General features: G+C 38.7%; 1 protein-coding gene and 1 long non-coding RNA gene across 5 annotated transcripts in view; one reads left to right on the forward strand and one right to left on the reverse strand.

Moving 5' to 3' along the window:
- C1H12orf75 (chromosome 1 C12orf75 homolog) overlaps positions 1 to 15,713 on the forward strand; it is a 219,241-nt gene that overhangs the window by 43,786 nt on the left and 159,742 nt on the right. The gene's annotated exons all lie outside the window — the stretch shown is intronic.
- Positions 1,384 to 13,924, reverse strand: LOC137846476 (uncharacterized). 2 transcript variants are annotated; one of them, XR_011090499.1, is made up of 3 exons: positions 7,526 to 10,057; positions 6,693 to 6,866; positions 1,384 to 1,912 (listed from the first exon to the last, which is right to left on the reverse strand). It is a non-coding gene; the product is annotated as an uncharacterized lncRNA (long non-coding RNA). The 2 variants fall into 2 exon arrangements; XR_011090504.1 differs by lacking the exon at positions 1,384 to 1,912 and adding an exon at positions 11,645 to 13,924 and having other exon boundaries at positions 1,936 to 6,866; positions 7,526 to 7,665.

A 15,713-nucleotide genomic window follows, 5' to 3' on the forward strand; every position in this document is an offset into this window, starting at 1 on the left:
AAATCTAATGTGTTCGAGCACTGAAAAGCCCAAGCTTTGATTTAATGGTCCAGCGGGTAGAACATGGATTTGAGAGAGGAAATTGGCTTCAGCCAATGTCTTCTTCGACTTCAGACAGCTCCCTTTGGCTCTCAGTCTCTGCGTGTTTAAATTGCAGATAATGAGCTTGTGAAGTTTTTGATACCAGAGCATTTTATACGAATTCTTAATTTACAGTTTGTTTACTTATGAAAGAAAATCATACTCAAGCTAAGGAGACAAGTCCTAAGTAAACTGTCTTTCATGGTGCTGTATAATTATGTGTTCTGACTTTATAAATCCAGTGACGTGCCCAGAGGACCGCATGTAAACACCAGTGCGGTCTTAAGGTAGCTCAAGGGTGGTCAGCCTTCCAAAGATGTGAGCAGCAAAAGGATCACAGATGGAGATCATGGCTTCATGTGTCCTGGGACTGTTAATCCTCTCCACCAGTTAAGACATCCCATTACCTCAGCCTGCTGCTCTTTACTTGGCCACCTGTTATTTAATGCAACCCTGGAGTAATCGCTACCTTCATTCATTTGCAAGCCTGTTTGCTGCTATAACTTTATAAATTCACATTACAAGGTATTTCTCGTTTTCAATACTTCTTTGTATGTGCTCTTGATCAACCCAGGCTTGAGAAGGAAAGCTCAGCTTTATTCCATGATAATAAGGAGTATAAGAATGTGAATGGGTGAGAAAATACACTGTTCTTGCAGGTTAGAGATCCTGTGAGATCGGTTTGAACAGCGTATACCATAATACTGAAATGTCCAGGAATGGGAGTTTTTTTCAGCTTTACTTTTGTCTGGTCACTTCTGTGATTGTGGGCATGTGGTGTCATTTCTTTACAGGTTCAGCTGTAATTTCTGCAGTAAAGCACTGTGTGTTTTCTCATTAGACTGTTTTCCTCAGCCTCTCTACAGTTTCTTTTCCTCACTTCATGACCTTTACAAACTTTACATGACTTTACAAAACTTTATGCCATTGGAGAATATTTTGTCAGTGGTATTGACAGGGGAGCACAAGAGTATTTCAGCTATGTCTTTTGATCAGAATTAAGTAGGACAAGAGATGTTTTGAGCATCCTGTTGAGGGTGGCCTCTCCCCTTGATGGGACATGAGGCCTTTCCTGGTAGGGTCCTTTGCAGCCATCTAGGCTATAAAAGGTCAAAAACCATCAGTGATTCATTCTCCCACAATGCAGAATGGAGACTTGCAAAATATTCTAACTGCAGTAGGAGGCTTAAGTGGAGTTGTGGGGTAAATCCTATATCATTTTCAGAAAAAAAAAAGGGAGGGGGGGATAAAAAAAAAAAGTCAGATAAAAAATCTTACCTTGGCCCAAGAGAAGAGTTTTATTTCATTTTTGGTACTTTAGCCTTTATTTTCCAAATCCAAATTAATTTAGCAATGACACTTTTTTTTCAAAGTAGGAGTACAGTATGTTGTTTTTAAAAGAAGTAGAATGTTTTCCCACTGTTTTTCTCCAGTCAAAACAAACTAATGAAGTTGCCATGGATTTAGAAAATTACTTGACCAACTCAAATCAGCATTTCAGATTGTGTTTAGATTTTTGACTGTGTTTGCTCTGATCTCTGTTTTTAAGATTTAATTACTGAACATTTCTGTAAAGATAGAGAGTCTAGCGAAGCTAATAGGGTCCCAGTTGTGCCTTTTAAAATCCACACAAATAGTATGCTGTTCATAATTATTTTTCTCTGTAAGAATAAGTCCCAAGTCTGCTACAATGTTTTTACAGTGTACTGAATGCAGAAAACAGATCTGTCAATCAGGCATGCTAGGAGAGGCCATATCCTTGGAGTTCTTGTCATTTCCTCTGTCTCCTGAAGCAGCAGGCATGGCCCCTTGGCCTTTTTCTCAAAACAACCTAAATGGATTTAAAACAGATTTCAGCATGGTCAGTGTGGGGTGTTCCTAGCAGGTCAAAAAACAGAGTGAGTATGGCATGGTGTTTATCCTGTCTTTGCTTTTAGGCTGTAGGGCCTTTGCTTTCAGGTTGTAGGGTCTTTTCCCTGTTCCTTTTGTGGGATAAACTGTATGGCAGCAAGAGACAACCTATTGGTTGGTCTTCAACTAGAGGGACAATCTCTGTTAATACAGTGAAAGAGGAAAATATCCAAACAACTGATCAGCAAGCCGCTGGAGAAGGTTGTGAAATAGAAAGATTTAAGCTCAATTGTCTGGAAAAGTAGGAGCTGAGATTATTAGAATTTAAGTCTACTAATAATGCATTGATGCAGGGATTAAGAGTACCTTGCCATTTGCTGAAGGAAAAAAAAAAAAAAAGGTTATAATAAAGTGTTTGTATAAATATCATCTTTAGTTGAATCTGTTGGATCAACTAAAAGGAAGCACAACTAGTTCTCTACCCTCAAAATAAAAAGGTATTCGTATGATACTTATATTCAGCCCTTCTGGATTGCTACATCTCTATAGCCTTCAGTAATTTACAGTGAAGAGAAGATTTCTGAGACGGATTTAGAGAAGTTAAGTTCAATCCACTGGTTAAATTCTGGTCTTTCTGCTTGTTTGGTGAATGTGGTAAAATGTGCATTTAAGGAGAAGACCGAATTTCACCACAGAGTGGAGGTACAGTTCTATTAACTGGAAGGAGCATTTTTTCTTGTACCATAGGCAAAACTGGCAACAGTTTGGCTTTTCAGTCTGTGTATCATGTAGTTTTGGAGAAACAATTCTTGTTTTTCAAAGGACTGAATTTTAAAACATTAAATCTCCATTGGTGTCATAGGAATGAATTTTTGTCTGTGCAGTTGGTTCATTCCATATGTGTTGGTATGGTTGGCCACTGGTTGAAAGTACTGTAGGTATTGGTTATTGAGTTATAGCTCAATACCATGTTACAAAAAAAAGATCACATGAAAGTAGTCGTAGATGATCTATCATATGACATTGAATTGAGTTATAACTACAATACTTTTAGAGTAACTGTTGTCTTCAGTGTATATGTGTATATTCAGCAATAAAATAACTTAAGGAAACCATGCATGAACAGTTAAGGTAGGTGCAACAGTATGGGAAAAAAGGCATTTTCATTGTGTTAGCATATGTGATACTACTTCTGTCTTCTTGATAAATGACAGGAGTGTGTTCTATTCTGGAGGCTGAGATGAAAAGCAGCAGGGGGATTTATGCCTTTGGGGAAGAGTTTGAACACACATTTTGATGTTTTTTTTTGCTTGCCAAAAGAGTGATCATTTTGTACAAAATGTAGGCAATCATAGTAAGACACTTTCTACTTTGATCAAGATTAGAAGATTAGATTCTCAAATGCTGTAAGCCAGCAAGGCTTTGCTGATATCAGCAAAAACTGATTTACTCCAGATGAGAATCTAGAACACTTTGGGGCTTTAAAGTTGGGTTGGAAGAATTTATTTGATGATGAGACATCCATTTTATTAGCTATCAGTTTGATTAAACAATCCAAAGACTATGCATCAGCCAGGATTCTGGCAGGAAGAGATGGATGAATGAAAAATCAACCAGAGATGGAAAGTGAGAAGATTTTTGTTCATTGGGATTTACAAAGGAAGATTTGAGAAGAAACGTGGATTGGGAAACTTCTCAGTAGAATGCTAAATACCTAATGAAATACATCTGAGAGACAACTGTCACAGAGATCTGAAATGATGTAAACAGAAAGCAACTGAAAGAGATTAGGCCTAGAGATTCATTCCAATTTCCATTTAAGTCAATTGAAAGACTTGTATTGGCTTTGCTGAGAGATGGCAAGTGTCCAAACTGTTTAAGCATGATCAAGGGCTCTCAACGAATAACCTTGGCTTTGGGGCTGACTTCTCTAGCACATTGCTAACATCTGCCCTTTGGGATATCCATGTTGGGATGCAGAGATCTCTTCTGTCACACAGTGTGGGAGATCTCCTTATTCCTTTGTCCCTCTGTACACATGACCTTGTACTTGCTAAGTGTGAGAACTTTAGGGGCTCTGTTGTCACTTTACTGAAATTTGTCCCTTGACTGTTCCTTTCTTACCCTCTTGACCTCTAACAGAGGGACTCCCAGCTCTCTCCTGCCCCTTCACAGTGAGACACTGCAGCATTACAGGCTGATGATGGGAACACTTTGGTGGTCACTGTCTTAGGAGGCCAAATTCACTGCCTATTTGTAAAGTGCTGCTGTAGACAGATTTAGAAATATATATATATATTTTTATCATCCATATTCTCTCCATTCCCCAGTGATTAATCAAGCGATTCAGTCTTTCTCTTTGCCTGTGTCATAGTTCCAGACAATAGACTTGGAAATTTCCATCCATCTGCACTTGGAAATGGTGGAAATTACCATTTTTGAAAGGGGTTAATAAAATCTCAAACGGAGAGTCCAGCAGAACATTTGAAACACTTGCCAAATCCTTGCAGGATGGCTGAAACACTAGCTCTCCCAGGGAAGCATTTTTACTGAATCTCTTCATGTCAAATAAAACACACCTCTGGGTAAGCTTGTGTTTCAGTATTTTTAATAAGAGAAGATATTATACCCCTGCTGAGGAAATAAGGATTTAGCATTTTAGAACAGACTGCCAAAAAAAAAGGAAAAAAAAAAAGGAGGGGGAGGTATTAATAGAACCCTCTAACCCTCTTCAGGACAAAAATGGAGAAAACTTAATCAGAGTGAGAATTTTGGCAAATCTGAATAAAGGAACATCAGTCAGTAATGCTCATGGTTAGCTTGGGTGGTAGGAATAGTAATCTCATCCCAGCAAATTCCTATAAGACTTGATTGGAATGAAAAACTAGACAAACATATTTAATTGGGCCTGAGAGATGATTTCTTTTTTTTCTTGCTCATGCATTTCTTAGAACGATTCTTGTCACCTCCTCCAAACGTAGAGGAAAAGGTAATGCTGGGAAAGCAGAGGCTGTCCCTTGGAATCTTTCCTTCTATACAGAAAACCTTGAAAGCCTCAAATCTGTCATCTTTTATTTGTCCTCCTGAGATCTTTTAGGGATTTGAAGTAGACGAAGTGAACTGCACATATTCCCAAACCAAAATGGAGTTTCTGAAAAGATTGCATATAAATGTGGGTACATTAATTCTCCTATATTTCTTCCAGCCAGGTCTCCTTTACCTCTTGCATTAAAAACAAAACAAAACAAAACAAACAACAACAAAAAAAGAAACCAAACAATTTTATTTTTTTTTAATTTACCAGGTTGTGAGATTAGAAAGCAGAAACTGTTACGTTTCAGCTAAATTAAGGAGACTAAAGATCTAATAGATCCAGACACACTTCTGATTCTTTCTATCTGTGATGAATAGAAAGTAGAGGGTTGTGTGCATTTAGGAGGGTGGAAGATTTAGGAGGGTGGGTGATGTTGGTTGCTATGCCCAGATCAGGGAGACAGGTGCCATTCTGTACAAAGGGCTGGATTTGAAGAGAGGACCATCATCCCAGTCTGGGATGCAAATATATTGCACATAGAGCTAATGGCATATGTTTGAAGGTTAGACTTAGACAGTGAATTTGGATGCAATTCCATAGTTTGATTTTCATCCTAAAAGGCCTACCTGAAGAGCTTCAGTTGATCACCATTTTTGTCTCCTCCCCAAGCTATGGATCCATTGTATTCAAGACACAAATAAGCAACAGTTTCTCAAGCTGAAATGCTGCCTTATATGATGTACAAATACATTTTGCAATGAGGAGATGATTTGCTCAACTGCTTCTGAAAGTGACCCTATGCAGGCCAGAACTCTGGGTCTGAATCAGGCTACACTTGAACAGTAGGGGCAAAATGATGGCTCCTCCAAGAAAAAAGTGCCATAGGACCAGCAAGGCTCTCAGAGCATTTAAGAGAGGTGTTAGGGATGCTTGAGATTGTGCCTAAGAGCTTGTGGTATTGCAAAGCCATTGTAGGAGTCAGATATCACCAGAACATGGAAGTGAGCTGGCTGTGGTCATGTTCCTCCAGGAATTCCTCTTGCTCAGCCATTCTGGTATAGTCTCAGTGTCAGTGGACTCTTGTGAAGTTGATCCAGCTTTGCTATGCAAAGAGCCCGTAGAATAAGGTGAAAACATTCCCAGTGATGGCAGTTCCTTACCAACAAATTTCAAGTGTTTTCCAATTCTTTCTACAGTTTTTCATAGACTTGGAAACATTACAACCCACCAACCCCCCCTTTCAAATGTGTTTTTCATGACAGTGTGAAAAAAAATCCAGTTAATGTGGTTTACATTTTTTATAGTAATGAGCATACTATTAAAATATGCATGTCTCAGAACAGCATAATGATCATCAGAGTTATTATTCAGAGACAGACAATAGCAATATTAATGAGGTTCAGACATCTGTCAAATTAATCTGTAGTTTAAAGTTCAGGAAACAAAGGCAGGATTTAGTTTTTCTAACTGTGATTTCCCACTTCTGTCAAATTCTGAGTGGCTGTGAGTTGCCGAAAAGAGATTAATTTATATTTTTCAAGAGTTTATATAACCATAAGAATGAGGAACTTAGGAGAGTTGATATAGTGGGTCTTTAGAGAAAACTCTCCCTGATCTTGCCACTTTGGCATGGGAAATCCGGAGCAGTTCAAACAGCATAAACGTATAGCAGAAACTGGGGGAAATAGCCTCCATGGGAATGCACTGATGTGTAGAAAAAACTCACAAGCATTCAAATTCAGGGGATGTCTTCTATTACTTTCCCAGAAACAGGGATTCACTCTTGTTTTTATATAAGGGCTGTCAGTCTCCCCTCTTGGCAGAGTTCAGGCGGTTGCGAGGGGAGAGGAACAGTCTGGTGACACTTATTTCGTAGAGTGGAGTTTAAGGCAAAATCTGGCTGTTGAAGATGAAGCAGAACATTAGCATACTGGGGTATTTTCTTTTTCACTTCACACATTTTCCTAGTCTTTTTTTTCTCCTCATCAGTTTTATGTAACTCCAAATCCAATGTGAGAGGGGATAAAGTCAGTATGGCTGTAGAGTTTAGGATGAGCTCTGGGAGCTGCAGATTAAGGTCTCACTTGCTCTAGCTGGGGCTAGGAAACTGCTGCAATGCACATCGCAGCACTTCCCAGAGCAGCCTGGGGCTGCTGGAGCCAAGGGAATTTGTGCTTCTTTGATGCCCAAGCAATCTCACAGCCTCCTGGTGAGAAACCTGCCTGGGTAGTAAGCGTATGTATCAGTCCTGTTCCACTTTAGAGCTCAGGAAGAGTGGGTTTGAAATATATTTTATACATAGAGCCAGTCCCATGCCTTGCATGGAAGATTTGGGGCTGTCATTTGTTTGCAGTTCCTTAGGCAGAGTCTGCTGCCTGGGGAGGGAAACACGGCTCAAGCATCCCTCCTGAGAGGTGAAAGTTAATGGTGGGTGGGCTACAGGCAGTGTGCCTACTATGAGCAGTGTCCTGCTTCACCCCAGAAAACACTGAGCTAAAAACTGAGATAATACCTGCTGGGTTTGGAAAGCTATACTTTGGGAGAAAATAACTGGTTTACCTTAACCTCCAGACATTTAGAAAAGGTGATGCCATGAACGGGTTAATGGGATCATGAAAGATAAAGAAATGAATAGCCAGCTTTTCTTGGTACAAAAGGTGCCTTCTTTTCCACCTCTCCTCTTGTCCAGTGCTGCGTACCTGAAACAGCAGAGAGCATTAGATTAATGAGCCTTGGAAAACCCTCCCTTTGAGAGAAAAGTTTCCATCAAAGAACTTCCATTGCCACCCGTGAAATGCTGCCGGATTGAGCCTTGCATCCTTTCAGTATATTATAAGGATTTATAGAACGTCTGTTCTTTGATGGCCCTTTACATTGTCTACTTTCACTGCATGATATAATTAATCTAGCTTTTTCATTTGTCTCCAGTAAAAATAAGTGAAATAACAAGGATGTTCAAATCTAGCAAGTCAAAAAATCCTTGACAGATCTATTCAACTTATGTGTGTTTCACACAGTTTAGAGTATTCCACATTGAATTCTGTGGAGAAGTCTATGTAGATAACCAGCTCACAGATATCACAGGTCTGGCATGCCTTTGAGATCAATTTAATCTCCTAGGGCACCTCTGCAACCTGGCTAGGCTTTGGATTGTGGTCATAAAAACACAGAATTGGTTCCTCCAGCGCTGTGTGTAGTGCTCTGCCTCTAGGATAGGCTGTGGGCTGAGAAGTCAGGCTTGTTGGAAAAAGGCAATAACATTGGTTAGGTGGGTTCCACACACATTTTGTAGATTTTTCCTTTGGCAGAAGGCATAAAAATGACTCCCTGTCTTGAGGAATGCAGTTCTTGCTTGTACAGCCCTGGTTTTGCAAGTTGACAGGGAGTCATGCACTTGTACACGTGTGTGGAGTCAGCTTCTGAATTTAATGCATTCTGTTTTCTGGCTGGATATATTGCCATGAGCATCCATCAGACTGCCTGGGGCACTCAGGGAGAACAGAGATCATTCACTGGGTCCAGTCAGGCTTTAGCCCTGCTGTATGTGTACCTTTCACAGTGCTTTACAAAGCAAGTTGTTGAGTTGTTGTCTCTAGCCTGTATACTTGTGTCAGAAAATACAGGTCTATTGGAAAACAAACAAACAAACAAACAAAAATAAAAAAAAACACAGGGAAAACTTTCAAAGGCAAAGTTCTACTGGGGTTCTGGATTGGATTTTTATTCAAAAACCATTAACATATCTTTGAATGGATTATTGTTACCCTATTTGAGAAGTCAGTTTAACCTGCTCCTCAGCAAAAAAACAAACAAACAAACAAAACAAAACCAAAACCAAACAAACAAACAAAAAAACTTTTATCAAAGTTGTCATCCACCTGAAAGAGTCTCAAGTGATTAATTCTTCTGTACTTTCATTGATCTCTGGTAGTCATGCTCTTTACATTGGCTGTTTGGTTTCTGGTTATGTTTGTGTGTGTGTGTTGCTTTTAATGACATTCAGACCTTTGCTAGGATTATTTGAATAGATACTAGAAGTTGCGATCATATTTTTAAGGAATATTTAATTCTCACAACTAATTCTTCTGTTGCTTACATTTAGATTATCATCTTTAAATTGACTTTGAAGCAGCTTCCATTCAGCCTGCTTACAGACGTGGCATTATCTATAAAGAATTTCTGTGAAATCAGGTTTGAAGTACTACTTCTAGTTTACTTCTAGAGTTGAAATTTCTGAAAGTAAAGACAGCTCTATTACTTCAACTGGCATGGGAGAACCACCATGATCAATGAGTTTGGATGGAAATATTCTGAGAAGTTCAGTTCCTGTGTCCAATAAGAGAGTGAAGTTATTTGATTATCCTGGTAATTAGTATATTACCTATTGCATTACTTTAACGATGCAAGCTCAAAATACCCTGAAATCACCTACTGAACTTTGTTGAATAGCAATAAGACAGTTGTTAGAAAGGGATCCCTTCTAGCTGTCATCATCAGCTCAGAGCTAGTCAACTAGAAGAGATGTCTGTGCTCCACTATTCATCAGCTCACCTTATTGTCCTTTCCTGTGTGTTTTTTTTTCTTTCTTTTTTTTTTTTTTCTTTTCCAAGTTTGGTTGTGCAAGTGAGTGATTAATAAGTTTTGTCTAGCAGTCTCAACACAGGAGTTGGCAGCCAGGACCTCTTGGCCTCTAGTCACTCATCTGACACCGGGAGCATTTCAGTTTGAGCAGTTCACTCAGTTTCTTTGTGTTATGGTTTGCCCTTCCCCTGTACAGCTCTGTGCTCACACCAACTGGTTTATTAGTCATCTCATGTGTATGCCGGGAGGGTTAGACCCACTAAGAGAATAAATAGCTGAGAAGGGAAAATACTTTCCTAATGCTGAACTTGATTAAAGCCTTATTATTCTACAAATTTTGTACAATTAGGAATATTTAGAAAGAAATATTTTGTCTTCTATTTTTCTAAATTCGATAGGGAAGCATCCAATAGTAGCTATTTTTCTTGCTGCACTGAACAAGCAAGTGAATTTTTGAACATTTCTAAACATTTCTAATGTTTAGAAATTCTCTGTGCTGCTTCTCATTGCATATCATGATAGCATGATGGAAAAGACCAAGTTCATTGTTTATAACAACTACAGTGTCATAAAAGGTGCTAATTGTAGCCTACAAATATTTCTGCAGGCAGGATAACAATCATAAAAACATGGTTATATGTGAAAGAAATGATGGCACACAAGAGATAACTGAATTAAATAGTGTCTAAACACAAGAAATTATAGGAGCAGGGAAGAGGTTGGAAGAAAATTAATGTGTAATTGCTAATGCTTGGCAGAAAATAATTTGCAGTCATTTAAAGAGTTTATTGGGGTTAGCAACTTGTAGGCTATAGTTAATTTTTTAGATGCTTTTTTTTAGAAGTCTGCAATTTGCATGGACAACATAGTGACTAAGAGGCTTTAACCAAACTCAATTTCTTACTTAATTATGGCTATCCTCTTTGTTAGAATGTATAACACCTTGTAAAAGGCCATAAATATCAACACACACTTGTTCATATGTGTTCATAAGCACACACACTATTGATGACTGGGTCAGATATTAAAAGGAATTTGAGTGCCTAAGTTGCTGACAATGTCCTTAATGCAGGACAAATATCTACACTGACCAGACCACTAACATACATTAGAAGTAGCTAGGTAGGCATCAATCTAAAGCTGGTGAGACCAGTGTTGCCCTGATATCTCATGGTAAGCATGTCCACACTGGAACTTCGATCCTACAACCTCTGTTCAGCACTGGCAGAGTCCACCTGTGAGAGCTACTTTCTCCAGCTTGAAGAACATCCTCTGCAATAGTTAAAGAATGATTTAACCTAAGTCCAGCTGTGATGACTGTCAGTGGGACGGCTGCATCTGTTTCAGTCCTGCTCCTCATCTGGCTCATCTAGTGCAGTCTATGGATAAACAGTAAGTAACTCCAGGTCATTAGAGCGTTTTGTGTATATAACGAATTCTGAAAAAAAAAGTCAAGTTGATTCCAAACAAATTCAAGACAACATAAAAACAATGTAGTATTTATAGGAGCCAGAGGAGTCTGAAATCTTCACAATCAGATACAATATCACCAATTAAATATAAATAAATATAATTTCTTTGCTTTTAGGTGTTCTTTCATACTTATCATCTGTCCTATTTCATCATGATTTATGGAAGACAGACACTTCCTTTACACCCTTCCCAGCTCTCAAAACAGTTAAAGCTTAATCCTTCTGTCAAGCCAAAAGAGATAAAGATAACTTCTAGCTTGCTGAATTGTTGCCAGTAATCGGTAGCTTGGCTGTACTTGGCAGTTGGTGCAACTGTTGCATTAACCTCCATTTTAGTACATCTGTAGTTCCAGCTTTACCCTTGTAATGATGTGGAAATGTTGCATGTTTACTGCATTTTATTTTGCAGCAATTATTTTTCAAAATACACTTTCAAGGAAACTTCACAATCAGAACTGGCACATCCAACCTTGCTGTTGATCCTGTGTTTCAATTACAAAACCAGTTAAATAAAGATTTGGTAAATTGGTAGTATGAAGAAGGCATCTTAGAACACCTATATTACTGCTTTAGAACTAAAATCATAGGAGTTTCTGAACATTTTACCATGGAAGAGAAGTCTCACTTTGGATTCAGAACTTCAGAAAGTAGGATGTAGGTTCATGTAGTTTTTCTCTATTGAGTGTACCTTTAAAAAAGATGAACTAGCTAAGCCTATTTGTCAGCAGAGGAATTTTGAGGAAAATTCAAACCAGGACAGCCGTGACAGGACAGCCTGCTCAGGTCAGTCTTTCATGGCTGAAGTATTATGAGATGTCTCTGTAATAATAAGGTGTTTTTTCTCAGAGTAGTCACTGCAGGCCTTAAGGTTATTGTGGTTGGCATTTACAAAGACTTTATTTTTAAAACAGTGCCACAAGTTATTATATGCTCCCCTAGGGCTGTGGGCCGGAATGTGCTAAAAAAAGGACCCATGTTAGTGATAAAGCAGTGACTGCATGTGCCAGTGGCTTAACCTTGTCATTGCAAATGATACAGTCTTTTGTAAACTATTTAAAAGCAGCTGTGGGTTGAATATTTCCCTGAATTACACTGCTGCATTAGTCTGAAACACACACAAAAATGAGAACTAACCTCTGTCCCTAATGTGAGTTTGGAATTGCTGTCAGTAAGATTTACTAGTTACCTTTGGATTGTACAGATGCAAGTTAAAAATATGCTGTTTTTTTTTTTTTTTTTTTTTTTTTTTTTCTGAAATTTTTATTATTTTTATTATTTTTTAATTTAAGCTTCCACAGAGACTTTGTGCTTTGTCCCAATAGTGCCTGGGGGCATTGCTGTACAGTGTGTAAACATGCAGCTACAGTAGGATCCATGGGCTGGGGTGAGTATAGATAGCTACCTGCTTATGGTGTCCAGGCCAGCCTCACTCCAGTTGGTATTTTGTATTGGAGCTTTCAACACAAGCTCCTTATTTAGTTACCAGATAATTTCATTTTTCTTCTATGAAAAATGCAATTGTGAAACATGGCAGAAGAAGGAGAGCTTCAAGATAGCTCAGCTGCTCCTGTGGAGGAGGTTGTAGACATCATGAATATTCCTGCAGAGAGACAACTGGACACAAACTCATTAGGTGTCCTTGGCACACAGAGGAAACTACTAGACTTTGACAGTTTGCTATTAGATTAATTCACAGCATTAGTAGCCAGGAAAAAGTTAGTAGAAGGCAGTCGTCCTACAACAGCATAAAAACAAAGTGAGAGGAAAAAATGGACAAGAGTGAACATAACTACAAGATGGGATGTTTAATGAAGTTCATTCTCACCCTGCTAGATTAAATCATCCAAACAGTAAGGAACAGGAAATAACCAGCAAATATCTACAATATCTGTTTTCAAAGTACTGGCTCTGTATCGAGGACTGGCAGTGGCCATTTCAAAGAGGTATTGGTCTGAGGTAAGGGTAGATCACAGGAGGAAAAATGCCTACCTCTTATAACTGTATGTTTTTTTTTTTATGAAACTAGATCAGAGAGGTCTGAAGTGATGTGTCCAAGGATGCTTAATGAATCAGTCAGTGATAAATCTGGCAGATATATGCAAAGTAATCTGAAAACCTGGTTAGGAAAAACATGCCTGCTGGAGAACTTCCTATTCACTGGTACTCATGAAAATGCTCAGAATAAGTCAAGAAATAATTTTTATGCTCCTTTTGGACAAAGAAGGTTAAAACCGCTTCCTTCTGTCAGGTTCCCTGAAATCCATGTGAGAATCTTCCCTCAGATCCAGCAGATGCATTCATTTGGGACACTATTTTGCCAGTGTGTTACTTTATTTGAAGTACAGAGATGGTTTCTATATCTTGAAATATTTAAATATTTTGATACGGTAGTAATGATGTTGGAGCCATGATGATCTAAGTATATAAATAAGGAAAAGTTTGTAGAAAGGGACATTATGAACTGGTATAAGAAAAGCTATCACCTTTCTCTGTGAATCTTTACTGTGCTGAAAGGCTTTCACTTTTCACTTTCCATATAGACATCTCAGACATAATCTGTCCTCAGAAACAAGCCTTTAGAGCTATCGAGTGACACAGCCAGAAGACTGCACTAATTTCCCTTCTGACCTAAACCATATCATCTTCCACACCACCCTACAAAGGATCATCTGTGACTGGCTTTTTTTCTGCTATCAGCCTGTACCAAAAGGTTAAGAAAGTTGCACTGAAGTGCCCACAGCCCTAAGGAAAACACTCCCAATGAAAGCAGCTCTGCAGCTCTGTCACGTCACACGCAGATGTGACTTACATTTCAAGTACAACATAATTTGTTTCCCTCTGCCATGGACATGTGACTTATTGCTCACCAGCAACTATGTGCTACATACCTGTGTGGTACAATGCAAGAGGGTCTTTTGGGTCTTTTTTTTTTTTTTTTTTTTTTTTTTTTAAAGACCACAGTCATAATTAATTTTAGGAAGTTATCAGGAGATTCAAGAAGTCCTCAGCCAAACATGCTGGAGAAATAGGACACATGGCTGTGCTGTATGGGGAATCATTTGTCACCTTCACTGTCAAAGCAGATTCAAAGGATTTCATTAATTGGTCACTTGACAATTTGAGGATCTAAGGGGAAGATGGAGTTTTCCAAATGCATCTCCTATAAAATAGCCAGGGATCACAGTTCTCATGTATTTCAAATAAGGTTTGTACCCTTGTGCCACCAAGGGGCAGACCCACTCAAAAAATACTTTTGAGTCTTGTTCCCAGTGGGTTTTGATATGTCTCCCTCAGTCTGTGCCCTTCAGTAATCCTTGGACACTTAAAAACTTAACTGGATCATAAGCTCTTTGGTATCACCTGTCTTGCTAATTGCTGTGATGAGGTATACTCAACCCTACTCCTTGCTGTGTCTCCACAATTGCTTATTTTCCATCTGACCTTCTTAGATGTGCCCCAGAATCCTCTGGGATGATTCCCATGGTGCTTCAAAGCATGCATGCAGGAATGGGTGCAGTGATTTATAGAGTGCTGCTGGTATCGGAGGAAGACTATTTGCAAGTGACCAAGTCTGTTTCAGTGGGAGTCTGGGGATGGTGAAAGGGAACAGGTTTATGAACCTCAGGCAATATGTCATGACCTGTACTTTAAGACCTTCTGGTTTAAAACATCGCTGGAATGTACAGGGTCTCAGTAGGCATGTTAAGAGATAGAAGATAGCAACATGTTTGCAACAAAAAAAAAAAGCAGACATTATCTCACTTCAGAAAATACACAAAAAAAGAGATAATAAAATGCCTACACACATTGTAACTACTTTTGCTTCTTGAGCCCGTCTTCAAAGTTGCCCTCAGTGTGCTCTGGATCAGTATCTTAGATAAGGACGCAAACCACCAGAGCTCAAGGAGAAAGAAAAGGGGATATTTGTGCATGTTATGTCCTTAAAAGTTGAAATGCTGAAAGAAATATAAAATGCTACAATTCTATTGATAGTGACTGTACTGATAACAAACGATAGATGAGAGCCATATCTAGAACAGCAACCGTAATTCCTCATTTTGTATGTGCCTTCCTGAACTTTGGTATTGTCTGTGGCAAGCTTTGAGCCATGCAGCCCAGATTAATTCCATATTTCAGAAACTCAGTATTTACATTAAGAACATCAGTGCTGAAAGGGGGGAGTAAACTGTATCTTCATTGAGTTGGTATGGAGGATAGGAATCTGCATGGTACCTGGTAAATATATGTCCACATAGCATTTAGCATAAGCACAATTGAAACAATATTGTGAGGTCAAGTTTTGGTACTAAAGGACTATGGTAGATTTTTTCCTACTGTACCTTCTACTTTTCTGGGTATTTACTTCACATTCAAATGGGATACCCAAGGAGAAAAGGATTAGGCACCCATAGATGATTATAGTTTCTTTGTACTGATTAAAGGAGACTGGCTCTTGCAACCAGATGCAGTGGTCTCAAACTTGGTGATGTGCACTATGTAAGATGGTAGCTTGGATTAATAATATGTTTTTTTTTTTTTTTTTTTTTTTTTTTACTTGCCCTGCTTTGTCTTTCTGGTAATTGATACAGGGATACTACGGGAGCGATGTTCTTCAGAGATGCCTGTTTTTGTTCCCCAACTAGAGTCAGTGACATAGTAGTTTTGAAGACTCAGTGATGGCAGCCTTGTTCCTA

The sequence above is a fragment of the Anas acuta genome, chromosome 1 (genome assembly GCF_963932015.1).
Source record: "Anas acuta chromosome 1, bAnaAcu1.1, whole genome shotgun sequence".
In the NCBI taxonomy this organism is placed as follows: domain Eukaryota; kingdom Metazoa; phylum Chordata; class Aves; order Anseriformes; family Anatidae; genus Anas; species Anas acuta.